This window comes from Cygnus olor, chromosome 22, assembly GCF_009769625.2.
Source record: "Cygnus olor isolate bCygOlo1 chromosome 22, bCygOlo1.pri.v2, whole genome shotgun sequence".
Taxonomy (NCBI): Eukaryota; Metazoa; Chordata; class Aves; order Anseriformes; family Anatidae; genus Cygnus; species Cygnus olor.
The window spans coordinates 6,205,995-6,231,303 of NC_049190.1; the positions used below are offsets into that span (position 1 = coordinate 6,205,995).

Sequence of the window (25,309 nt, forward strand, 5' to 3'; positions counted from 1 at the left end):
GAAGGACAGTTCGTGTTTTGAAATATGTCAGTTTTTATTTGTGTGTGATCTTGCACATTGAACGTTATGTGATTAAAAACCTGGTGCAATAGTAAAATAAATAGTGTATAAACCTAGGGGTTTACTGCCTGGAGGACACTATTAGGAAATGGGTCTGCTAGGTCCTTCTTTTTCCTGTGTGTAGTAGGATAGAAGATGCTCTTTACAGGGTCTTGGAATTTAGTGGAGGTGAAAAACTCGACGCCAAGTGGGAGGGAGACTTCCTGAGGTGCCTGGCGTTCAGGGCTCTCCTGTTTAAGGAGAGCGTAGGAAGTGAAGTGTAACCATCTGCTGGGACCTGTGGGAATTCTGGTGAACGATTGTTTCACTTCTTTGTGATGTAAATGGTGCTAGGACACTGCTAACCCCCTCCAGAACTGCACCCACACCGTGCTTTCTGTGGACTTCAGCAGCCCGGTCAGTAAAGCACCCAGGTCCAGAGTCGCGAGTGCCTAAAATCCTGTGGCTTGCGGTGTGCGCCCAGGAGGAGGAGTTGGATCTGCCAAGGCGCTGGCTGTCTTCAGACAAATGGAGCTGCCCATTTAAGGTGCCACTCATAACGCAGGAGTCAGCGGAGGAAATGTATTAGAGCTTCATCAGATCAGCTACCTGGTATTTTATTGCAAACCCAAACTTAGCAGGGCAGCAGAGGTTCCTGCCGGAGCTGTTGGCGCTGCCGACCAGCTGTGTCCCAGGTCGCTGCTGAGACGTGGCACTGCAGCCCCGACCCCCTCTGGTGCATGGCGCTGTCTTTCAGTTACCGCTGTTACGTTTTTCAAAGTATTTATCCTAGGTGTGTATTTTAATAAGATGTGGCTGAGGTGTCTCGCTGATTTCAATCAAGGTATTTCTTTGTCAGACTCTGCAAAGTGTATTTCAGAGTATGCTAATTTGCTTTGGCAGAACCTGAAGGTTGGATTTGAACTTCTGTCTTTTGTGATGTTCTGAAAACAGCCCTTATCGTTCAAAACTTCAAGTTCTCAAATTGCTTCTTTTAAAATAAATAAATAAATAAATAAATAAATAATCTAATTATCTAGCCCGTGTTATTAGAAGCTTTTAAAGTTTTTTTTTCTTTTTTTTTTCCCCTAAATGTAGAAGGGGGAGATGAAATGGCCATGTTTTCGAAATGGAGATTAATCTCTCTGAAGTGTCTTTAGTAAGCCTTGCTTCGTTTTTGATGTCCATCCTTTGGAGGAATTGTTGACAAAGCAGTTGAAGGTTTTATCTCTTTTGATCTTATGAACATTTGAGATCTCTTAAAAGTCACTTTTACTTTGAATAGCCTCAAGTATTACTTTGAAACAAGCAGAGCAGGAAAAGCAAATGACTGCTGAGACAAATTTCCTCAAGAACTTCCCATTCAGCCAAAAGAGAAAAGAGGTTTTCATCTCGCATTCCTATTTTGTAGGAAGACTGATCAACAGAAGACCAACACAGATGTGTCTGTACATGTGCCCCTCATCAGTTTCTGATCCAGTGAAATAAATCACATCGTTGTAGTTGTGTTTTTCTTTTTTTTATTTTAAATAAAGTTATAGGTGCAAATGTGTAAAGCACATTTGTTGGAACAATTTTATTTTATACCAATTTATAAATAGAGGGTTGTAACTATATAATATCAGCTCTCTGTACAGTCCGTAAGGGGATGTTTGCTCCTTTTAAGGTGCTTGAAGGAGGTCTTGAAGATAGGACAGTATTGTCGCCTGACTCCTTTCTGTATTTCTGTGACTGCATGACGTTCTCCTGCGTTTCAAGCTAACCACAGCTCTAGTTCAGTTCTTGGAAATAACCTATAAGGTGCTGGTTTCTTCCTTGATTCCTTATGTACCTTGGGTATGCCTTCCTTGGTGTGCCAATAACCCTTTTTGTTGAAGTGGTAGAGATTACATAAACTGGAAAGAAAAAACACTGATTTTTTTTTTAAATGAGGCATTTTTTTATTGTTCCTCTTTCATTTGATTGTAAAATTGGCTTTTGAAACAAGTGTTTAGTTTTCGCTTTTTTTTTCTTGTGGAAGTCTCAGAAGCTTTATTTGGTGGGACTGCCACTGAGTAGTCTTGTAGCTGCAGTGCTTTGAAGAGCTGTCCCGTGGCTTTTCATCGGTGATTGAAAGGTGAGTGTAGGACTTAGAGCACGTGCACTTCAGTGCAACAGTCCAGAGTTCATTTTAGAAGAGTTAAAGGGAGACATGGTTTTATGGATGATGGGTACAGTCAGATTTGTCTTCCTCTTTCCTCTCTCTCTCTCTCTCTCTCCCCTCCCCCCCAGGATTTCTACTTGCATTGCTTTTTTTTTTTTTTCCTTTTTAAATTAATATCTCTAATTGCAACACCTTGCTGATGTGTTTTTGCCACTTTGCATAATGGAAATAAATCTCAGTGAATTTGCCACTGAGCAGAAATATGCCGGTGATTTCACGGAGGGTGAAGGGAGGTGGCAGGACTTTTGCTGCTGAGCTGTCCCCTACCAAGGTAACTGGTGTTTAATTGTGTTTTGGCAAAGCGAGTATCTGTAATTCTTATTTTGTCAATAATAGATTGTGCATTATAGATCTTTAGGGATAGGGTTAGAGGACTGAGCCTTTGAGTAAGTCGTTCTTATCCCTGCTGTTCCTGACAGCTGAAATGTTATTGACTGAGCCCACGTTTGTTTGTTCAGCACGAGTACACTCTTCCCTAAGAGTTACCATCTGTTTCGTTTCTTATGCATCTGTGGAAATTTTTATTTTATTTATTTATTTATCCTTCTGGGTAACCTCACTCTTATTTTAAAAACCTGTAGTAGATGATTAATAGTTTTTTTTGTTTTGTTTTATAAAATGCCTCTCACCGGTGCATCCCATACTGTTATCGCACCGCAGCACTCCATACAAGCACAGCTTAAAGCTACTTGCTGCCATGAGGCCTTGCCTTGCATCTGTGCCTTCGGTAGGCTCACCGGGCCTTGGGCTCACGCAGCTCTCGTTGCCAGCAGAGGGAATTCTGAACTTTTTCCTCCCACGGGTTCGCTGCAGCACGGAGCTGACAGTAACTGCGCTCGGGCATAGCCGGCACCCAGCTCTACTGTCACGCAGCAAACTCCTCCTCTCGCACAGGGTTTAGTTAGCGTATTAAGCTGTGAGCCACCAAACTCGTTCAGCTGCAGCGAGAGGTTATCATCTTCTCAGGGCCTCTTGCTGTCCCTCAGGCCTGCCGGACCCTTTGCACGCGGTGTCCCTCCTTAACCCAGCTGTGCCGGTGCTCCAGGTGAGGAGCACAGCCGCAGAGGTGCTCGGTGCAGCCAGGCTGTGTTGAGAAGTCCCACGATGGAGTTGCAGCCAAAGCCGCAGCATTAGGAACGGAACCAGCAGTGGTATCAGGAGCATTAATGTTAGCTTCAGGGAGGATTGTGTTTAATTTCGGGTGTATCTTCCTGCAGCAGTGGTAGCTGGGCTCCTGCTGACTTAAAATTGTTCAGCGTTTCTGATGAAGCAGGCATTATCTTGCAAAAACCAACACTGAAGTCAGCAACCGTGTTAAAGGATTTCCCCGGTGCTGTAATTGGGGTCAACACAGGAAAACCTTGAGAGGGAATTCCAACCCCCTGTAGTCTTAGAGAGGAATGCTCCCCTTACAATGGGGATTTGCTGACAGCTAAGTCTTTGGTATGCTAAATAAGACAATATAAATAGTTATTTATTTATTTATTGCCCAGGGGTTTACAGTTCTCTACCTTTTGGTGATATTTTTAAAAAATTTTCATTTGGGTGGATGGCTGAAGTTGATTGTTGATGATAGCTGACTGTGTTTCCTTTTTGAACTGATAAAGCACCGCTCTTTCACACTGCTTTTAAATATGTATTTGTTTTCATTTGAAGAACAGCTTTCACCGTACAGCTTGTGATGTGCAGTTTGGGGAACTTAATGGAATGAGCATGGCAGGGCTTGAAATGATACGGTGGAAAAAGTTCCCTGGCTGAAGGTTGTTGATGAAACAAATGAATTAATCTCTGTGCCAGCGACTGATGTTAATGTGGTGCCTTGGAAAGGTAGTTAGCTTTGATTGTGTTTTTCAAGGAAGTACCAGTTAACCTGTGGCCTTAGAAAGACAGTGCTTTCATTTGAGCTGGAATGTCCTAAATAACATCTCTCCGAACCTGATCAAGGAAGGAGTTTCATAACGCACTGGCTGAATGAATTGTTTTGTGACTGCGGATGCTCAAGCAATATGTTGCCTCTAAAAACCAACGTGTGCTTATTGTAAAGCTTTTTTTGATTAACTTGCATTTTATCACAGGTTAGTTAGAACCCCGCCCCCTCCCATCTCCTTCCCAATGTTAAAAAGTGAATACAGTTACTCTGATTTAGGTAGCATTTTTCTCTGCATTAGCAGGGCAGAAGTTGCTCAGAAACTTAATGAATTTCCTAACGTTTTCAAATAAATAGTTTTAAGAGATGGTCCCTGTCACATTAAAACCATGAAAGACTGGGACTGCTGATATTTTCAGCAAAATCAAGTGCAGGAGCAGAGGAGGTGAGACAGGTTCATTCCAGGTCCCTTTTCCTTCTTGCACTGTGAAAATTAAATGTTCTCCTCCAAGTTGTTTTTGATTGCACTTACAGGGAAAAAAAACAGAAGAAAAGACTTAAATCCTTCGGATGTTTTGATGAGACACTTTCTTTGCTCCTGAGCCTGTTAAGCAGCATACTTCGTACATAGTTTTATTTAACCATTTTTTTTTCTTTTTCCTGTTTTCTTTCCTTTACTAATAAACCACTTTGCTGTGTCTAGGTCAAATTATTTGATCATCTTGTTTTTAAAATACATTTTTATAGATCCTTTGTGTAGTATATCTGCAGCCGAAGAGAAGCTAGCCAGCCACTGCATGTGAGGTTGGGTTCTTCTGAGCTACAATGGTGGCACTGGACAGGGAGCGCTCTGAAGGGTACTTAATAGGTTTTGGTACAGCTTTATTTGCAAGCCTTCGCACTTCTGAAGGTGCAGAAAGCCAAATGTTTCAGCAACAATTTGTTTCATAAACACTGTTCATTGAAGTTGCAGATGCACTTGATTTAGGACAGTGTTCTGACACTTGCTGAACTTTCAACACAAGCAGCCCCACTGATGTCAGGGGAACTACTGGATTTAACTGAAAGCATGTGCTGAGCTGAAATAAGATGTGATACAGAATATGAATGGATTTTGTGAATTTTAACCTGCTCTCTGTACTTCTAGGAGTAACTGGTGTCTCTTTCCATGCTTGTTTTGCAGCTTGGTTATTCATTTTTGTCAGTGTTTTAAGATTTAGATTTCTTTCTTTAAAAAACAAACAAAGAAAGTGTAAAAAAAAAAAAAAAAAAAGGTAGTTCTTCCCCTTTTCTGTTTGTAGTTTAACTACATAGAAGAGACTTTACCAAGATACTTATTTAAAAATAAAAATAAATCAACATTTATTTCTGTTTGGGAAGCAAGCTGAGCAGGCAGAACATCTCTCAGAGGAGCATCCGTACCTAGTGTACGGAGTTGAGGCAATTTAGATTACAACCATGCTGTGTTGGCGACTCCACCGTGCAGACCTTTTGCTGCTTTCTGTGACCCTTGCTCTTTGCCTGCAAATTGAAGATGGCTTTCTCCTCCCATCTTTTGCAACAGCAAGCATTCAAGGTTATCCCCTCCTGCCACACATATCCTTGAACATTGTTCTCTCTTCTGCAAACTTTCGCTTTCCTAGGGAAGTCAAAGCTCGCTCCTTCCTCCCCAGCAAAGCCCCGAGCTGCGCTGCCTCCTGTTATGACACCTGTAGTGAAGAGCGCTTGAATCTGGCATTGTGCTGCTCAGACATGGATTGTGAAGCTCTTTGCAGATGTGACAAATATAGATAGTCCCACTTCACAGACAGGCAGAATGAATTTCCCTAAAGGCACTTGTAATTCAGCATTAAATCTGGGCAAATACTTTTGATCTGAGGCCTAATTCCAGTTATTCAAGAATGCATCTGGTAGGGAATCGGGAGTACCTATGGCCATATAATGGTGCAAATGCCATATCTGTATGGTATGACCCTGATATGTCACCGTGCAGCATTATGTGTGTAAGTACACTCAATAGGTGCTGAAAATCTGTTGCAGGTTCTGTGGAGCCTTGGAGGTTGGTCTGTCCCTGTTCTTTAGTTACGCTGAAGTCTAGGCCACAGCAGTAGTTCCCCCCCTACCCCTCTAAACAAGCCAAATTTTGAAGCCTACATTGTCTGGCCATGCCTCTTTAAATGTAGATTATTTTATCCGACAAACCCTGGATTTTGGCTGCACCTTCTCTTCAGCAACTTGTTTATCTAAGAGGTCACCACTTGAGCGTGAGAAAAAGTGGTTTATTGAATTGCAAAAGAGCATGCTTGTCTCTTTGAATTCCTTTGAGAACAGCCCTACCTTACGTGTAATGCTGTTCTGAATTGGCCCCATGCATTTGGCAAGCGCAAATGGAAATGGGTAGCAGAGCCAGCACATTGCACTTGCTCTCCTTAGTGCTGGATCCTGAACGCTGCTGTGTCTTTAGATTTCACTGCAGTTGCATCGTACCGTATTAAATTAACCAAATATGTGATTGTGTGGTGGAAGTAGCTGTTATAGTTCATTTTATGTCAGTGTTTTTGATGGTTTAGGATTTTTCACCTTATATTCACGTTGAACAAATCCTGGCATTGAAAAGTTTATGGTAAGGTAGAATTAATATATGCCCTGAAGCAAATACATTAGAAATGTGAACTTTCTGATCCCCCTGGAGACCTACTTTTGTTTAGCACGCTGTAATTGTGATCCATGTTCCATAAATATTGCAGTGGGGATGTTAGATCAAAACAAGGATGGCGCTTTATGGTATGTCAGCGCGAAGTGATTGCCTCAATTACAGAAAAAATAGAAAAGGAACATATATTGAGGGGAGAATTCTCAATATTGCTATACAATTTAGCATTCATTTATGCTTCCACTGAAGGTTTTAGAAAAACTTAACTTAATAGACCAGTGCTTTATAGAAGCACTGGGCACACAGAACTAATAGAAAATAATTTCAAATTATTGCCTGGAAAAAGAAAATGTGTGCATTTCCTTTCTTTCCTGGCTGTCCTCCAGCTGCTGTTGGTAATAGCAAGATAAACTCCCCTGTTTGGGCAGAGGAGGAATTACGAGTTCGATCACATGATTATTCCAGCTGCAAATATTTATTTGTTCAGGGATTTGCACTCATTTTGGTTTATTGCATAAAATTCCTTTTCTTTTATTGATCTCCATCACTTGCTGTAAATGAGATCTTCGCACCTTCTCCTTGTCTCCTTCTTGTTGGGCGCACACATGCGTATAAGGAACCCTTCTCTGCATTCGATTCAATTGGTAATGCATGGAAATACACAGACTTTCATCTGCTCATAAAAGCAAGTGTATCTTGGCAAATGGGGCCTGGAGGCTTAGAAATAAGATGTTTCTCTGCTTTAGTTCAAATATAAAGTCTGAGCAGCACAGCTTTTATGATTTCTATATGGCACACTTTCTGTTTTTAAAAGCTACAGCAAATATGAAAGCATCATCATTATTGGCAAACTAATCATGCCAAATTTATTTGTCCTTTCAAAGGCTTTCTCTAATTGAGCTGTTAAAGAAATTGGTTATCCAGAAGATACACAACATGAAATAATAAAACCAATTTTCTTTGGGGAGTATTTTTAATTCATATGTTGTATATTTGATACTCAGAATTAAATAATGGGGATAGTAGTAACTGCAGACAGTTCCAAAGGGAAATATAAACAAAGGATAGGAATTTCCCTCCTGAAAAATAAATTTCTAGGCTTTTAAATCAGTCCTTTTTTTAGTCGCAGGTTGATATTTAAAATTTATTCAACTTTGCAGCAACATCCTTGTTTTCAGACATTGTCTGCCAAGTGCTGCCCTGGAGTTAAGTTGTCTTGGCAATGACTTTCAACTGAAACATAGAAATTTAATTGAGGTCTCTAATTTTGAGTACTTCACTTGTTTCAGTGAACTTTTACCAAAGAAAGGTTAGAGGTTTGCTCCTCAGTGTAAGTCAGTTCTTTGCTCTCTCTCAGCATCTTGTTCTTTGGTTTTAGTACTGGGTTTAGTACTAGTCTTTCATACCTGTGCCCTGCAGATAGGACAATACATCCTAATGCAAAAATAGAGGCAAGGAAAATGAAGCTCCAGAACTAAGCACAGATAAGTTTGTTATGGGTGGTTATTTTGATTTTGATGAAATTACCAATGTGCTAACTTGAATGTTTGGTGATTGGAAAGATCCTTCTCAGACTGATTGCTGCTAACATGCATTTTAACTCATTCATATTGAGCACAGTGATGAAAATAGAGAAAATCAACTGAAGTCCAAACCAGAGAAACAACCAAAGCATTACTCTAGTGTGACAGTGTTCTGTGTTTCATTGCTTATTAGTACTCGTTTAGTTCAGTGCACTGATGCACACTGTAACTGAAACCACATGAGTGATGGTGTTCAAAGCAGGGAAACGGTCCAAGTAGGACGTTTAGAAATAAAATGTGATTTGTGCCTGATTAGCTGCTGTATGCAACACAAAGTTACACGCTAACAAGTAATATAATTTAAAGGGCCTGGACATACTGGCTAAACTGTTCCAGTTGGATGCTTGCATTTGGTGTCTTTGTGAAAATCGTCTGATGTGTGAAACAGCAGTTACCAGTCTTAGTGCTTTCAGTTATGTTGGATGTGCAAGGCTTTTGCAAGTTGGGATATGTACGTTCAGGTGTCAGATTGCAATTAAAGCTCTGAAATTACCTCACAGGACTGGAAGAACTTTGTTTTTGTATTAAGTGATGTCTATAAATGGCTTTACATGAATGTATGGATAATATATAATAATCTTATTAGTATTTTATTTTTGAGTCTCTGTCAGTGTCACTCTCTACACTGTTATCAGTCGTGTTTTGAAAACAGTGTATGTGCAGTTAGGTGCCTGTGTCCTGCAGGCCACGGGCTGGGCACTCCTGCGCTGGGTGCACCTGATGCTAGAGCAGCTGCAGCGACGTGTTTGACAGCTATCCAGCTTTGGATGCAGAAATCATTGCTGTGGTTTGTGGGCCAAATTGCCAGAGTTTTGGGAAGTCAGAAGTGTGGTGTGAAAGAGAAGAAAAATGGTTAGGCTGGGGAGGGAAAGTAATTTGGTAAGCTGCTCCCTTTTTCCTCAGGAGTGCTCTCTCTCCCTGCACCGTGGCCTTCCACTTTGGTTGTACTGGTCCCAGTGATTGACACCCTGCAGGCTGTGCCTTTGTGTGCAAGCCGTCCCTGCCATTCTTCATTAGATAATGCTTTCAGCTAACGCTGTGCTATCTGTGTGCTGCCTGTATAAGAAGCTCGAGAAAACCTACTTAATTGTAAAATAGATTATAATCGTTTGAATGGTGCTTAGCTGGGTGATGCAGCTCCAAATTTTAAGGTGATTTAACAGCAACAAAAATCTATGTTGGTTAAGCTGCAGTAGACACGTGTACCTAATCTCTTCTTTCCAAAGTCTTTTCATTGTATTTGTTTTTAAATTGCTTCTTTCCTTGTGCTTGAGATTCTGACTTTCATCTACGTTTTATCTTGCTCTTCTGCAAAGTACGAAATTTGTAAAACTTTGCAGTTATGACCTTAGCAGGGATTGGAACGTGTTTCCTTCTCTCATAGAAAGGCTTTCCCTAATGAAGTCTCAATCCATTGCTCTCCGTTGACTCAGACTTCTGGAAGTAACCACCTTGTATGCGTAGCTGGAAAATAAATAGAGCAAGTAGTATAAGAAATCTGTGGGGACCAAGGTGGAAAGGTCATCACCAGTGTGGCTTGTTTCCCCCCTGATGTTTAAATTGTAAGATCCTGAACGTGCTGTTAAACTTCAGTTAAACAGTACTAATAAAGGGTAACAGTCCTAAATACTTTTGTATGCAAGATGTGTATTCCTTTCATGAAGGCCATCTGTTTTTAAACACAGAAACGACTAAAAGTGCTGTGCCCCTCAAAAACTTAATCTACAAAATATGCCAACAAGACACAGTCTCCAAAAGGATACTTCTGTCAATGAAAACTTGAGGCTGGGAGTCAGTTATGGGTTATAGTCCTGAACATACTGTTGAATGGCTATATGGTTTTGGGCAGCCTTTTTGTGAGTTGATACCTTGACCTGTAAAAAAGGATGGGGTAATGGGGGATTGGCCAGAAAAAAAAAATCAAAACCAGGAAGGCAGGGAAAAGAATTATAAGGTTAATTTGTGTGATGTCAAAAGATCCTTAGATAGAAATATGATGCTTAGATTTTGAAAACTAAGCATTTCAGAATGACTTTCTCACATCACTTTGAGGCCTGCCTGTAATTTGTTGGGTTGAAGATAACATCCTTAACTGGAAGCTGAAGCTGCCACTCTTTGCTGATGCTAAGTACAATGGTAAAAACATGTCGTCAATGGCATGCATGGTCTCTGCGCTCTGATGTTTTGCTGCGTCTTTAATTCTAATGAAGCTTCCATGTATTTCCTTACCTTTGTGCCATTATCTGTTGTTTTGGGACGTAGTGTAATTATGCAGTAAGAGATATGTAGATTGCATTGAGAATAATCAGCATTTATTGTACCATGTTTCAAGAAATATTACGTATTCAGGACGTTGATGCAATTTGTTCCCAGTTTCACGGCAGCTGCGACTGTTTGCAGGAGGTACTCTGTAGAGTCAGGCTGCAAGCATGCTGGCACATTTCATAAAGATATGGGTATTAATTGAGCCTGTTTTTTATCTACAATCCAGATTAACTGTTTTCTTGTGTAATTTTTTTCTTTATTGCTTCCCAGTGGTTAAGTCCCATCTTTCTTTCCACTAAAGAGAAACACAGTAGGAATGGGATGCAGTATGACTAAAAGGTAGTAAGAGGGGTGGGGAATGACATGGAGTTTAGCTGACTGTGGTGCTCTTTCCTTTTCCTCAATTTATATTGAATAACAGCAGAGTAGATGGGACACCTGAAGGAAATAAGCAAACATGCTCCCAAATCATAGCGTTGTGAATTAGTACCTCCCAGTCACTGCATTCACATGCCTCATCAGTCCAAAAAGCATAGCTAGGTTATTATTTAATGTAAACTAAATGTGTGTGAAGGTGTGCTCCTCCTCCCAGTCCGTAAAGATAATTGAACCAGTGAATTTCACAGGTTGGTCCTATTAAGTTATTCCTTCTGTGTGGATTTTTGGTGGAGCTAAACCAGTTGAAGATTTAGTTCTTTGTGATTCTGGAAAATGGTGTCACGATAGTGTGGGACTACATAGCAGTCTTAGAAGAACCACAAACCACACACAATGAATACATTTATATAAAACATTGTTAAATGTTGCGCTCTGATTTTTATAGCGTTGGTGAATATATAAATTGTTTAATATGTCATGAGTTGCAAAAATGACTGAATTAAAGGCTGCACAAGATATTTCTACTGAGTAGAAGTTTTGTCTTAAGTGGCTGGTATGGCTGGAAAGTACAATGAATTCTTATTTCAGCTTTGGACTCCAAGTGTTGGAAAATCCTGCAGATGCTTTGGAGCAGTTCGTGAGATCCCAGATCTTCTGGGCATAGGAGGTTAAGGCACATTGACCAGAACTCTTGACAATTCTGCAGTTTGCTCGTTATGACTGTGGCAGAGTGAAGAGAATTTTCTAGCCAAGTTTGCTGCGGTTAAAATACACATCCATCTCTGCAAAGCACCGTGAGAGATCAAATGTGATTGTGAAGTGGTAAGGGCTACTGGGCCCGTCTGTTCAGTAAGAGCAAGGGGGATGGGAGGAGTGAATAGAAAAAGCGGTTTTTAGCCTCAGAAAGTCATATGTCCGCCTGTCAGGGCCTTGAGGCACCGCTGAGCCCCGAGCAGCCCACCTGGGGCCCAGGAAGCGCGGCGCTTAGCCCCTAGTCTTGCTTGAGCCGTGTGGGGCTGCGCTGTCTGCTCCTCACCACAGCCACCCTGGGCCCCCAAGCCCCGGGTCCCCTTGGTCCTCGCTGCCCTGCTGGTCCCGGCCCCGCAAGTGGCCCTCCGCAGGTGGCCCTCTGCCGTTTTGTGACCCGGGCTCTGGGCTGGCCCTGGCCGCCATGTTAGGGGCCGCACCCCTCACCTCGCAGGGCCCTCCCGTGTGGCCTTGCTGCTCTCACGCAGCGCCAAATGCCTGACCTAGGATATAAGTTATTTTAGTGGGTTGTCTTTCAGAAGCGATACGCAAGCTTATTTTGCTCGAGTAGTTTGTAATGGATTTTAACATTTCAGCAGTTGAATTGGGCTTGTGTTTATGACCAATTTATCAGAAGCGGTGACCTTTAACTTTCAAAAGGTCTTATTTAAAAGTCTGTCTGTAGTTAGCCTGCTCTCCCTTTTTCTTAACTTGTGTTACCTCTGAGTGCTTAGAATTGGGTTCAGCCACTGATTGGTTCTAATAGTTCTATTGGCAGAAGTGGAAATCTTTCCGGAGAGCGCTACTGCAGCAGTGTTTGTGTTAAGCCTCTCGATTCCCCCGCCCCCCCGCAGCTTTAATTCCAAATCAGCATCCTCTCCAAATCTGCTACTGCATTTTGTTAATCCTAAGAAGCTGAGCATGTTTTTTTTTTTTTTCTCCTCCAGAGGAATCTTAATTATTTTTGGTAGCACATACGTGGAAAAAAATGAAGTAAAAATCTCTCTTCCTCTAGTGTGAACGTGAAGTCATCGCTATTGTCAACTCTCAGTGGGTTACTTGCATATAAATAAATTAAAGGAGGGGGGAATAATCTTTTGTTAACGGTGCATTCTGTTACTTGTGGCTGCTATGGTAACAGATGAGGGAGAGACATGCTTGCATGGTAAAGCTTAATGGCAAAGCAGCAGAATGTAGTGATGAATTTAGCAGGAGGAAGAAGGGAAGAGAGCACAAATCCTTTAGCAATGCTGTGAAATGAGTCACCAATTAAGCCACAGATGGGGGAGGACTTCCACATTTATTTACAAATGATTGAAACCGTGTTTTGTTGATTATATTTAGAGCAGGAAGAAGGACAGTCTGGAACTTAGGGGAGCAGTAAATTAGGTGGTATTGTTGTTGTGACTGTTTAAGTGGAGTCCTGAATGACTTTTGTGACTATGGACCTTGCCAAGAAAAGTCAGTGGGCATTCCCCCTGCCACTTTTTTTTAAGATTTACGTCTGTCGAGGTGAATTTTCCTATTCTATCCTGTTAGGCTGAAAGGGAAGGTTTTTAACCCTCTCTTTCTTAAGAGGATAAATGGTGACTGTTTTGACTTTCCTTTTTCTTCTACGCTTCATTAGTATAAAGCATCTCTTGCACACTTCAAAGCTTTGCCAGAATAGCAGGCCAAGTCATATATCTGAATTGAGTTATGAAGGGAGGATTTTATGGGAAAGACTGCAGAATGTCATCTTGTGCCATGCCTGGCTTTAGGTAATACTTTGAACTTGATAAATGTGATGAACCTGATTCTGTGCGTAGTTGGCTAGTAGAGCTTTTAAACTCCAAAACTTCTGTGGAGTGGTGTTTTTTCTTTTTCCCCACGTATATTCTGGCATGATTACTACCATGCCGAAGTACAGAGAGTGATTTCTTTGAGCTCTTGGGGAAAGTACTTGTCATCTCAAGTTTTTCTTGGTGAAACATCAAGAGAGAATTATAATTACTGCTTCAGTGGGAGGCTTTGTGTTAAGCAGACAGTTCCGGAGCACAGAATCTTTTCTGCAGAAAGTTCACCTGAAGCGTTAGCTTCGTGGATGTCATGCAATGGAAATGGTTCTGAAAGTTAGTAAACAGGTTATTGACTGTCAGTAAACACTGCTAGACCATATGAATCTTACAGCTGTGAAGTTTTAATGGTGCAGGGCTCCCAGAAGTGCTTGGGGGATGGAGTAGAACATGACAGGGAAGGCAAAGGGAGGGGAGTTGCAAAAACAAGTGAAATGTGGGATGAGTTTGGAGTGGAGGACGTTGAGAAGGCTGTCACAGGAAGAGTTAGAGAAGGGACAATAGGACTTTATTTTATTTTAGAGGAGAGATGAGAACACAGGAGGAAGACCTTTCGCTAGCAAAGTTAGAGGTGGATGAAGGATCTTGTGTGAAGAGCACTTTGTCCAGACTAAAGGACAAAGAAGAAAATTGGCATCCATCAGCTGCACTGTTAAGAGGGGAAATCGTTGATACTGTGAGTGGTGCTTCCCTCTTTAAAATTGGAGTGCTAGAGGAAGAAATGAACAAGATATGTAAGCAGAAAAATGCCTTGTTTACTGCAGATACCAGCTGTACAGAGGAAAGTGCCTTTGTGTACCCTGAAAGGATATCCTACTATGACATGCTTTTGGAGATGGCATCAGCACTTTCAAAAGTTTGCATCTATATTGTCTGTTTTCAGAGATTGGTTTCTTTAATTAAGAAGATGGAACAACATGACGTGACTATGTCGAAGCTTGGTATGGGCTTGCTTTTCTGGTTTGTTTTGGTATTGCACTTCCTGCCTGTAGTCAAAAGCACAACATCTAGGCCAGCTTCATGAGGGTAGAAATGGATGGTGATTGGAACAGGGTGGGAGAATAATGAACTGCGATGGGAGAAAAAAGAAAACAACGCAATTTTTATGTATTCTGAACAACTGTCGTAAATACTAGTATGTTAAATCTGGACCTTCGGTACGTTCTGTGAACTTGTTAAAAATTAATACTGTGTCACTGGCACGCAGGGAATATGTCCTTGCCATCCTCAGGAGTTTGTGAAAGACGTGAACTTTTACGGAGTGAGAGGCTCTGTGGGACCTTGTCTATCCCCCGTGGTTATCACACCCTCTGGGGAGAGAGGGAGCGGTTGTGTCGATTTCCATTTCAGGACAGGCCTTGCAAGGGAAATACTCTTGGGTCCTTTACAGCCCAGTTCTGGTTGAGAGAATAGCCTTATTTTGCAGGCTTCTGGTTTGAGAGGTGCCCTGAAGGCTGAAAGGCGTCATTGTAGGGTTAGTCCTGCCTGAGCTGAGGAAGGCAAGCCAGCATCTTGTCTGCAGCGTCCTTGTTAGTCTTAGAAATAAACTTTTGTCATTGTTTAAAGGAAAGTCCTATTAAATGATGCTTTTCAAGCAGCGAGTGATTAATAGTAACACTTTAGAATATTGCAACCATTTTGCTGTTTCCTTTCTCAATTTCACTAGCACGAAGTATATTTCATCCCTAGACACTTTTTTATTTTCTGCTCCATAAACCAGCATAATGCTGAATAGTTGATTTGAGCAAGAAGCACCTTGTTAAAGGTGATGGTAAAATGAAGGTAAAGTCAGGGTAATTTCCTTGCCTCTGACAAAGTGGTCCCTGTTGTTCCTGAGGTGGTTATACAGTTTCTACTAAGGTTGGCTTTATTCCCTGAGAATTGTAAAGGAAAATTATTTCTGAAGAGTTGAGATTTTTGCCTCCAAAATAATTTAAACTGAACCACATTTCAGGTAAGGTTTTAAAAATAGAATCTTTTGTCTTCTACACCCATTTTTGTTACAGATGGTGACTGCTCTGCTTTTGCATGCAGTAGATGTGGGATGCCCGAATTGTTGCTATTCTTGTGGTGGGTCACAGTCACATGCTAGTTTTGGATGCCAGGCAAAGGAGTGAAGCCAGGTATTGAGAGAGCTCACGTGTTACAGAAAGATTGCGCTTGTAGCATGCAGTGTTACTTCTAGCACCTGTATATGTTTAATTCTGTGAACCCGGTGTTTTGTGATGTCCGAGCCGCTAACAGAGCGGTGAGATCAAGGAGTTGTCTCTGTTCTGGACACGGAAGGGCAAAAGCATAGAGGAGTTAAAACTGCAAGCATTGAAATCTGCTGGGAGATGCTCAGTAAAGTCTTTCCTGTGTCAAACAAAAAGCAAACGAAAAAAATGAGTCTAGCACCTGGAATAGAACAGGGCTGCTCTACTTGCAGGCTGTGCTGTGCTGGTTACTCTCATTTTCTAGCAAGAATCCCTTTGTTGTCATTATAATGCCGGTAATGAGTTGAAACAGAAAATGTTCACTTCCCACTTTGTGGTGATTCCCACAGAACTTCCGCAGTTCTGAGTAACTATTGCAAGCAGAGCATGCTGTCTCTTTTAATCTGCCTCTGTTGTTGGGAAGTTCAGTTTTGGACACTTAATACAGCACTTAAGGATTTGGGGCTTTGGCTGTTTTGTTCATTACTGGAATGAAGGGACAGTGCATCAGGAGCTGTCCTGACGGATTCCGATTCTTTTGTTTTGAAGTTTATTAATTTTGACTTCCAATTCTTCTCACTAAGAGAGGTCTCCAGTTACCTTAGCTCTGCTGGTATTCGGATCTGTCCCGGTACTGCGATTTGTTTGATTGTTGCATGGCCAGGCTCTCGGGCTTGTGCTTCCAGAGAGGGCTTTACCACTTCATCAGCTCCCCTGCTGGGGACTGGCAGGGAGCATAGGCAAGGTGAGGTCTGATCACAGCCGAGCAGCTGGCGGTGGGAAGGACCAGGCGTGAAGGAGGCAGAGGAATTGGACCTCTGAGGCCAGGAGGGGCGGCTGTGCTGCCGAGAAGCAGGCTTCTTGCCCCAGTGCTGGGACAGAGATGCAGCTTGTGAAGCAGAACGAGGCACCGCGTAACAGAGGTGGAGGAGGACCGACTGCCTGCTGCTTCTTCGGGAGCTGGCGGCTGCCCTGCGTGTTTCTGGAGCACTGCGTGGGGCTCGGGCAGACGGCTGCTGTGTCCTGACAGCTCCGGGGAGGTTTGACAAGATCAGCGCTAAGTAACAGTCTAGATCTTTTCAAACCATCTGAAATGGGGGTGGACAACTCAGTGCCTTTAATAGCTATTTGCTTCCTACAGAAGGGGAACAACTATTTTTGGCTCCTTGTTGTCATTGACCTCTAATACTACAAGAGATAAACTATAGGAAAAAAAAAGAGCACCATAGCATAAGTGGTGCTCACTAAGTACAAAGAGCTCCCTTTTACCTGGCAGTTGCCTAACATACAGGTATAGAAGCACACCTGGAAAGCCTTAAAAATAAAAAAAAATTGGGCAAGATGAAACATGGCAAAACCAGTTTTGCCTGAACATGTTTCAAATTCCCTCCTGAAGAGAATGTGTGTGTATGTTGCTCTCAAGAAACTCTTAAGTGTTCCTGCATCCTTCACCGCTTTCAATCAGCCTGTGTTTCCAGCTGGGCTTTGTAGCTCTCAGGAATATTTTATGTTGCCAGTAAGAATGCCTTATTTTTATTTCGTGTCTTTTCAGAGTCTGCAGGTAGTAAACTCAGGCTGTAATATTGAGGTGTACATGATACGTAAGGCACAAGGCTTCTGTATTTATTTATTTTTCTCAGTAAACCATGTGATTGTTTATCAGATGTATTCACATGGTTGGCATGGGATTACAGTTGTGATGCCCTCGAGATTTGACATTACTCTCAGCATAAAGCTAAAGTCTTCTATGGAGCTGTTAACTACCTCAGTGCCACCAAATAGGAAGATATAGAGGACAAAATTTCTTTATTTCCGTACGTAAGTTTAGAACATGTCTTTGGGGGGGAAAAAAAAAAGAAAATACAAAAATCAAATATCTGGAAAAAAAAAAACAAAAACCTTGCAAATCCCGAAAGGCATTGCACCAGCTGACCGATTACTTCTAACTTTTGCTAGTCATAAGACACGAAGCTATGAGATTGTTTTTGTGTTAACTGCTTTGCTTTGTTCTTTTAATGTAATTTTAGCTGTGAGAAAACACTGCTGAAACTCTAAAATATGGCACATCAAATTGTATGAAGTATTGATCTTCAAGTCCAGCAGGGATACGAAGTCGTTGGGATGATTAGGTGTTTCTGGCAGCACACACACTCATGTAGATCTGCTGCTTTCTCAGTTACCGGGCCCCAAGGGGTGTCTGTCCCTCGTATCCTTGGCTCTGATAGGAGACAGATTCTAGCCAGAATAGTTCTGAAGTTTTGAAGTGTAACAAAAAGGCCAGACCTGCTGGTGCTGACTCTTGCTTTCTTACAAGCGTGGCTTTCCTGGGGAGCACTCGGGGGTGTTCAGGAAGCACTCGGGAGATTGTAGCAGGGCTCCAGAATGAGGTAGCGAGCTTTTGCTTTTTCCTTTTTTCTTTTTTTTTTTTCTTTTTTTTTGGTACAGGAAGGGGGAGGAGGAGGACCTAACTTTGTTTTCAAAAAGCAATTTCATTACTTAATGCAAATTTTATGCATCTCTTGGATAAAACACGTTCAACAGTTTCTTATCTTTGGCCCTCATCAGAGGTAGATGTTTCTTTGCTACAAAACTGGGGCGGTAATGCAAAAAGACTCTGCAGTGGAGCCCTTTGCAACACAGGAGAAGTGTCTTGTCCAGACAGAAGAGCAGAAGATCTTTTCAGGTCAAGATATTAACTCGTAATAATAATTTACGGGGTGTGGTGGTGATGGAAACAAAGTGTGGAGATTGGTGAGAGATGCAGCTAACGCTGATCTGCACAGTCCCGATGAGGCAACTGCTGGTTCCTTTGTAATTAGCAGAAATGATAGTGCAACTGCCGCAAAACAATTACTCTGCAAATAAACAATCTGTGCCATCTAAGAGGTGTTTATTGTCATAATGGAAATTAATTTCAAAAGCTTCAGGCAAAGCGAAAGTAGCGCTGCTGTGCGGCACATACCACCGCGAGGTGTTCCTCCTCCAGTTGCCAGCCAGTTTGCTCTCACGGAAATGAGTGGCGTGCTTTTCCTCCATCAGGTCGGTGACACGCGAACAGGTAATTTTGATCCATTAGCCTTTGTGCTGTTGTGCTTTGTTCAGTGGCAGATTAAAAATACCCCAAAGGAGACAGAAATATTTTATAATTACTAAGCTGTGTGCTGTAGGGTGACATGGACGGTGCGGGCACTGCTGTGTGTGGACAGTAAGGATGTTGATGGATAACACGGGAACCCAGGTCTGCAAAACAGTATAGAAGCTTTGTTGTTGTTGTTTTTTTTAAATATTCATTTATTCTGCAGGAATTTCTGGTATCAGTTGACCTTCTGATGGTTGAAACTAGTCTGTAATTGGGCAAACGCTTGTCCTGGCAGCAGTGAGTGTAAACGGCTCGTGCTTCTTGGTGTTGTCCTCGCAGTTATGCTGGTGCGATCGTTTTACAGCTGTGGACAAAAGCAGATTGAGGCGAACTGTCTGGTCTGGGTGAGAAATAACTTACTGGCTAGGCAAATGGTACTCTTTGGACTTACCTTAGTTCAAGCAGTTCCTGTTCTAACTCCCCTCTTCCAGCTGTTTTTGCATCTAGCTGTCTGCTCCCGGTTAAGCCAGCGCAACTATTTCTGGAAATTTTCAGTGAACTGGTTCAGTGGGCGGTAAAAATAACCACTGCGGGGAAGGGGAGGGTGGGAGGCCTTACATTTCAACCTGGTTTATTCCATTGCCCTGGTTATCTGTCTTGCTAAGATAAGAAAGTGCACCTCTAAGGACACTTCTATAAAGCAGGGATATGATGAATGGCTGACCGACGGGGATAAACGCGTTTAGAAGGCCGATACTCCGATGCGGTATGGTAACACGGGCTGGGACGCAAACTGCTAGACTTCGCTTTCGTTTCTCTCGTTCTCATTGACGGTTTACATGTGCTGTTTGCCTGCCGCCACGCTGTACTCCTGGCACGCCTGTTCCTTCTGCTGCTGCCCTGCAGTTTGAGACACGGTTATGGAGAACTTCCCCAGGCTGCACAATGAGCCTGAAGGCTGGAGATTAAAGGGAGCATCCCTGCTCCTGTGCAAGATCAGCATCACTTTTATACAGAATGTAAATCCTCCAAGATCTGCTTTGGGGAGTGAAGAAGTCAGAGTTCTCCTTTGAGTGAGATTCATCGTAAGCGATCGTAGGCTTGAGTTGACGTTACTGAGGTGAACAAACTCCTTATAAAACTGCTGTGGTGCATGGCTGTCTGTAAGCCCTTTAATACCAGATGAAATTCTCTCTCAGAAGACAGCTTTCTGTCTCCTCAGGGGTCTGGCTTGATAGATCACATCTGGGGAATGAATTGTCATACCGACACTTCCTGCAGACGGCCCTAACCATCGCTTGTGTCTTGTCGTTGTGCATTAAGCTTATTCTAGTCCTTGTAAAATCAAGGGAGAAGCAGCCAGCATACCGCAACAGGCGTGATGCTTTATTAAAATACTTTCATCAGAATGTCTAGGAGTCGCTCCATTGTCTTCCTGCGATGCCGAGGATTTTCACTTTGGAAACAGCTTAATCTGGAGCAAAAATTGGCAGTGGGCTCAGGATGTACATGGCCCTGCAATGTATCCGTTCAGAGAGAAGCAAACTTAAAAACCCCAAACCAACCAACACCCCAAACCCCTTTCCTCTGTGCTAGCTGCTGTTAGAAGAGGTGAACCTTCGGGGTGGAAGCCGACAAAAGTTTTCCTGCGCTTTGCTTCTGAGGTGGGCGCTCAGGAAGTTCCCAGGCATCCTGCTGCACAAACAGCGCCCGGGGTGGACTGCCTGCTTCCTCACTGTGCTTCCAGCGGGTTTGGAATTTTGTAGTAGCATTCCTTGAGGAGTTTTCTTTAAACGCCATCTTCCCCAGCCTCTCTTTGCCCCCCCACCCCGATTGTTTGTTTATTTTTGAATGAATACCTTGGTATGCAAGAGCACCGAGGCGTCAATATTGTCATAGTAACTGGAACTGCAGCGCTGGCTCCCCGCCAGCCCGGTGAATCATGGCGTGAATGTGGGTGGCTGGAGATGAAATAAGATCTGATTCTTGGGTGAATCAATGAAGTAGTATTTGTGTGCTTGTTTTTTTTTCTTTTTCTTTTTTTTTTTTTCCTCCCTTCTTTTTCCTAGGAGATATTTTGAACATCTTATTTCCCTCTGGATCCTTTTTTACTTCTGCTGTTTCATAGGTAGGAAGGATGTTCTCAAACTCCGTGCTCTACATCTGAGCAATAAATACAATTCTGTATGGTAAACACTTTAAGTTTTATTTTAGCTTAGCTTTAAATTCAGAAAAATGAAACCTGCAAGCTAGAATTCTGAAAAACAGCAATTTGATTTAATTACGGACGAGTTTGAGAACAGGTTTGTATACTCTATGTGTGAATGTGGTCTCTGTGGAGGACAGTAGAATGTGCTAATTGCAGATCAGGGTTTTCTAAACACAGCTTTAATTTCTAAAAATGTTGTTTGTGCCCACACTGAATCCTACATTTTGTTTATATTTATATATTGATGGAAAGTAATTGCTGAGCACGCATGTGCGCACAAATGTGGATGTGAACGGCAAGACAACATTCTGGGCACGCATACTTCCAGCTACTGCTGTTGCTGTGAATGAGAGCCTCATCTTCAGGAAGGGCCACAAGAAAGCTCCTCCTCTTTAGGTGGCGATTTCTTTCAGTGTGTTTATATGATATACTTCAAGAAATCCCTTCGTTTGTATAGCAGTTTAGTTTGAATGTGTACTGAGAGCCAAAATTATGCCAAAGACCTGTGTTCAGGGGTCTGAAAAATAAAAGCAATTTATGACTGAATATATTGTGTGTTCATCAGGAAGAGAATCTTTGGCTTATGTGCTTTGTTTTATTTAGGAGTTGTTGCCACTGTGATTAAAAAATTAAGTTGCTCTGTTTTCTGACTTTGACGGGTTTAGAGGAGGGGACGGGTGTAAGGTGCATGCACGTAAGCTCTGGGGAAAACCTTGTGTATCAAAACTTCTCACTGCTGTCTTAGGGTGCTTTATCAATTGGTAATGAATTGCTCCTGTCAGTAATTTCAGACTACACTAAACTATTCTAACAGATTATACAAGTTCGAGTACCATAAGATATTAATGAAATTTATTTTCTTTTGAAGTCTTCTGTGCCTGCAGGTAATACACAGGATGACCTTTTCCTCCATCTCTTCCTACTCTCTTGCTTTTGCCCACAACTTTATGTTTTAGGAGATCCGTTTTTCCTTGAACCATTTCTGTTTTCGTGAGCTGTGCCAGTCTCTGGATATCTCCTTTCATCAGACCCCCAAAGCCCATTTTCTTGCTGGAGCTATTGTGTTTTGCCTTCTGTCAGGAGTGGCACAAATGCATCTACGGTGAGCTCTTGGAGCAGTTCTTCCACTGAGTATCGTCGGTCCAACGGCTTTGATGTCTGGCATTTTGGGTTAGCTGCTGCTGAGATCATTTATCCTCTGGAAGGCTGTAAGAGGTTTTTTTAGTGCTGCTGTAAGTTCCACACCCATGGTGTAATACCACTGTTGGGAAATCATAGCGCTTCTGCCCCTTCTCCAGCTGCATGTAAATGGGAACGTTGACATCACAAGTTCAGCTGGGCAAGGGTTGAGCGTGGGCATTTCTTCTGCCCGGCTGTGTGGCAGCACCGAGAGCGTGTGGAGAAACAAGGAGCTGGCTGCATGCTGCAGCATGCATGTGCTGCTGGGAGGACTCGCTGGGGCCAAATAGGGGTTTGCTTTCCTGTCTCAGAATTGGTTTCGACCCCCCCCCCCCCCCCCCCTTTATTTTAATAAAAGCAGAAGAACAAATTTGTGCCTCAACACAAATGTTTCATTATATTCTGAGGCTCAGATGTTTCCAGCGTGTACAACTGAGAGAGATTAGGTGTGGGGGAGAGCTGAAAAGGAAACCTCTGTGGCCTCTGCGTGCTTCAAAAAGCATCTCTCTGTATTTCTAAGGTGCCCTAAAATGCTTTTTGTCTGAGATGGTCTGTTTTTTTTTTTTCCCACCTGCTATTACATTGGTGGTGGTTTTTTTTTTTTTTGGGGGGGGGGGGGGGGGGCGGGGGGGGTGTTGTGTTCCTTCACAAAATAATGTGCTGGTGCTGGAGTTCAAATCCAGTATGGATATGATTTGTTGAGGATTTAATGAGGATTAATGCTGGCTGCCGAGTTCCTGTCTGACTCTCCAGGTGCTTTCCCCAGCTTGCCCTGCTGGCAGGGGCTGTCACCGCCTCCAGCCACGATAGAATTGCTCTCGCACAGCACCCTTCTGAGCTCGCGGGGCGCAGTTAAAGTGTAGGAGGCGATTGTGCCCCACCGACAGCTAAAAATCATCCCGGGTCTTTTCTTTGCACCCATGCAGGGCTTGGAGGTTTGGTCCTCTTGTATGGACCTGCTGCTGGCCCTAAAATGGGCTGGTCCTGGTGTAACGCTGGTGGGAAAAGGCCTGAGTGGTCTCGGTGGTGAATTGCAAACGGATGATGGGCCGAGTGGGGTAACTGTGGTTGTGGACCATGGCACGAAGAAAATAAGCTTCTTTATGCAATGTGCAGGTCTGTATTTTCCTGTTATTTTAGTTCTCCCTTAAAGATTTATTTTTTTTCTTAGACCATCTAAATGCAGCTCAAAGCACGCTCATCACAGTTCTTTCTAGCCCGCTAAAGGAGACCAGAAGAATCTCTAAGATTCTAAAAGAGCACAATGAGGACTGACGTTGGAACTGCCTGCTCTTGCTCTTCAGCAGGGGGAGGAAGCTGGGCTGGGGAAGCTGGCGTGAAAAATATCTGCTGGAGTACGGCGAGGTCCCTCTGCCCCCTGCTCTTCCTGAGCTGTGTGCCGTGTTCATCTGCCCGAGTGTTTTATGAATAGCGTGGATTTTTTATCATCATTCCACCTGTCGGTGAATGCGAGGGAGGAGAATGAAGAAACGCTTCCTCAGAGGCATCTGTTGCTGCTACGTGGCTTGCTTCTGTGCCTGCCAACTCACCTGGTGAAGCTGCCGGGTCTCGTAGCTGCTGTGGTGAATGTCTGCGTGTCACCAGGGGCAAGGATTTCATCGCCACCATTTGAGTCACCATAAAATGCTGTCCCGTGGCTTAATTATTTTACTGAAATTCACAAAGACAATTGTCCTATCTAGAAGCTTTTTAAGAAGCCTCTGTATAAATTGGTCTCATAGAGTAGCCGACAGCTGGTGGAGGAGAGGCGTCTGAAGGGCTAGCAGCATATTAGTTTGACTCCCGAGAAAAGTGGCATTGGTGTACTTTTATTATTTGCCCTTTAGTCAGGTGGGAGCACAACTAATCAATATTTTTAGCATGAAGGTAAGGATTGGAATATAAAGCAAGAGACACAAATTATGACAACTTACTGGTTCTTTGCTGCAACTTCAGAGACATTTGATGGACAGGTCTTGGTAAATGTAAGCAGGCTCTCAAACAGCAGACCCCGCTGGTTAGGAGAGAGTGCTTTGATTTCAGAGTTAGGGTAAAGGACGGTATTTCAAGGCAAAGAATGAGCTGTGGTTTTGTCCCTTGATAACCAGATTTGACAACATAGCAGCTGTGCTGGAAATAACTTTATGCAGACAAGTTCTGCTGCGAAGCTTTGTTTTACTTTATCTCTAAGGCTACTGTGTTTGGAAGCCACTGGATTCAGATGTTCAGAGACTAAACGTGAAGCTTTTTAAGCTTACTTGCTTTTTGTAAAGCCAAAGCAACTGTGACAACAACAGCAAAACCCCCTTTGAAATGTGGCTTAGAGATGTTGTGACTTGATAGCACTATTTAAAATGAGAGCTGTTGGGCTCTTTTGCTATGCTAATTTTAGGTAAAACTGTCACCTTTGCTTCAGCCAGCTCTTCCCAAGGAACTTAAGCGATCTTTTTCTTGTATTAAGCCCTGAAGCTCTTCCTGACAATGTTCCAGTCGCTGCCCAGCCCAGCAGGGTTAGAGACCACCTCCTTGGGTAGGATTCATCTGCCCTAACTGCTTGGAAAGGTGGCTGCTTGTCTCTGGGCTTCCTCTGCAGCTGGTGCAGACAAATAAGCACCTCCCGAGGGTGATGATAAATCTGACCTGTCTTTAATGCTTGCCTTAGGATAAGATTAATTCCCCCCCGAGCAGTGGTGTCAGGTTTTTTTTTCCCCATCAACTATAAATGTGATCTATGGTTGAGTAGTTTGCACTTAGATTTCTGACACAAATGGTAATAAATGTGTTTCAAAAAGGAGATGGAAAAAAAAAGTCAAGCCTGTGTCTCTGAACACTGTTTTCAAATGAAATCTATATTTTCAAATTCATTGAGCACTAAAATTGAGTTCCAGAAAGTCCACAGGACTTCACATCTAATCAGCGGCTGATTTTCTCCTGTCTCCCTTCTACTCACGCTGAGCTCTAAAAGTCTCTTTTGCCCCTCATGCGATGATTTGGTGAGACTGCAGGGGCTGGGGTTGGGTTGACACTGATGGTGTAACTGCTCTGGTGTGAACTGAGATTGTGTTCACAGGCCTGAC

General features: G+C 42.8%; 1 protein-coding gene across 10 annotated transcripts in view; it reads left to right on the forward strand.

Moving 5' to 3' along the window:
• Window positions 1–25,309, forward strand: part of ARHGAP32 (Rho GTPase activating protein 32) — a 262,792-nt gene that overhangs the window by 16,780 nt on the left and 220,703 nt on the right. Inside the window, exons 1-2 of one of the 10 annotated variants that reach the window (XM_040534597.1) lie at window positions 13,358–13,495; window positions 15,577–15,693. The exons of 8 other annotated variants lie outside the window; for them this stretch is intronic. The gene's annotated coding sequence lies outside the window, so the exon portion shown is untranslated. Of the gene's footprint in view, window positions 1–13,357; window positions 13,496–15,576; window positions 15,694–25,309 lie in introns of those variants that run through there. One more of the 10 variants, XM_040534596.1, reaches the window with a different exon arrangement.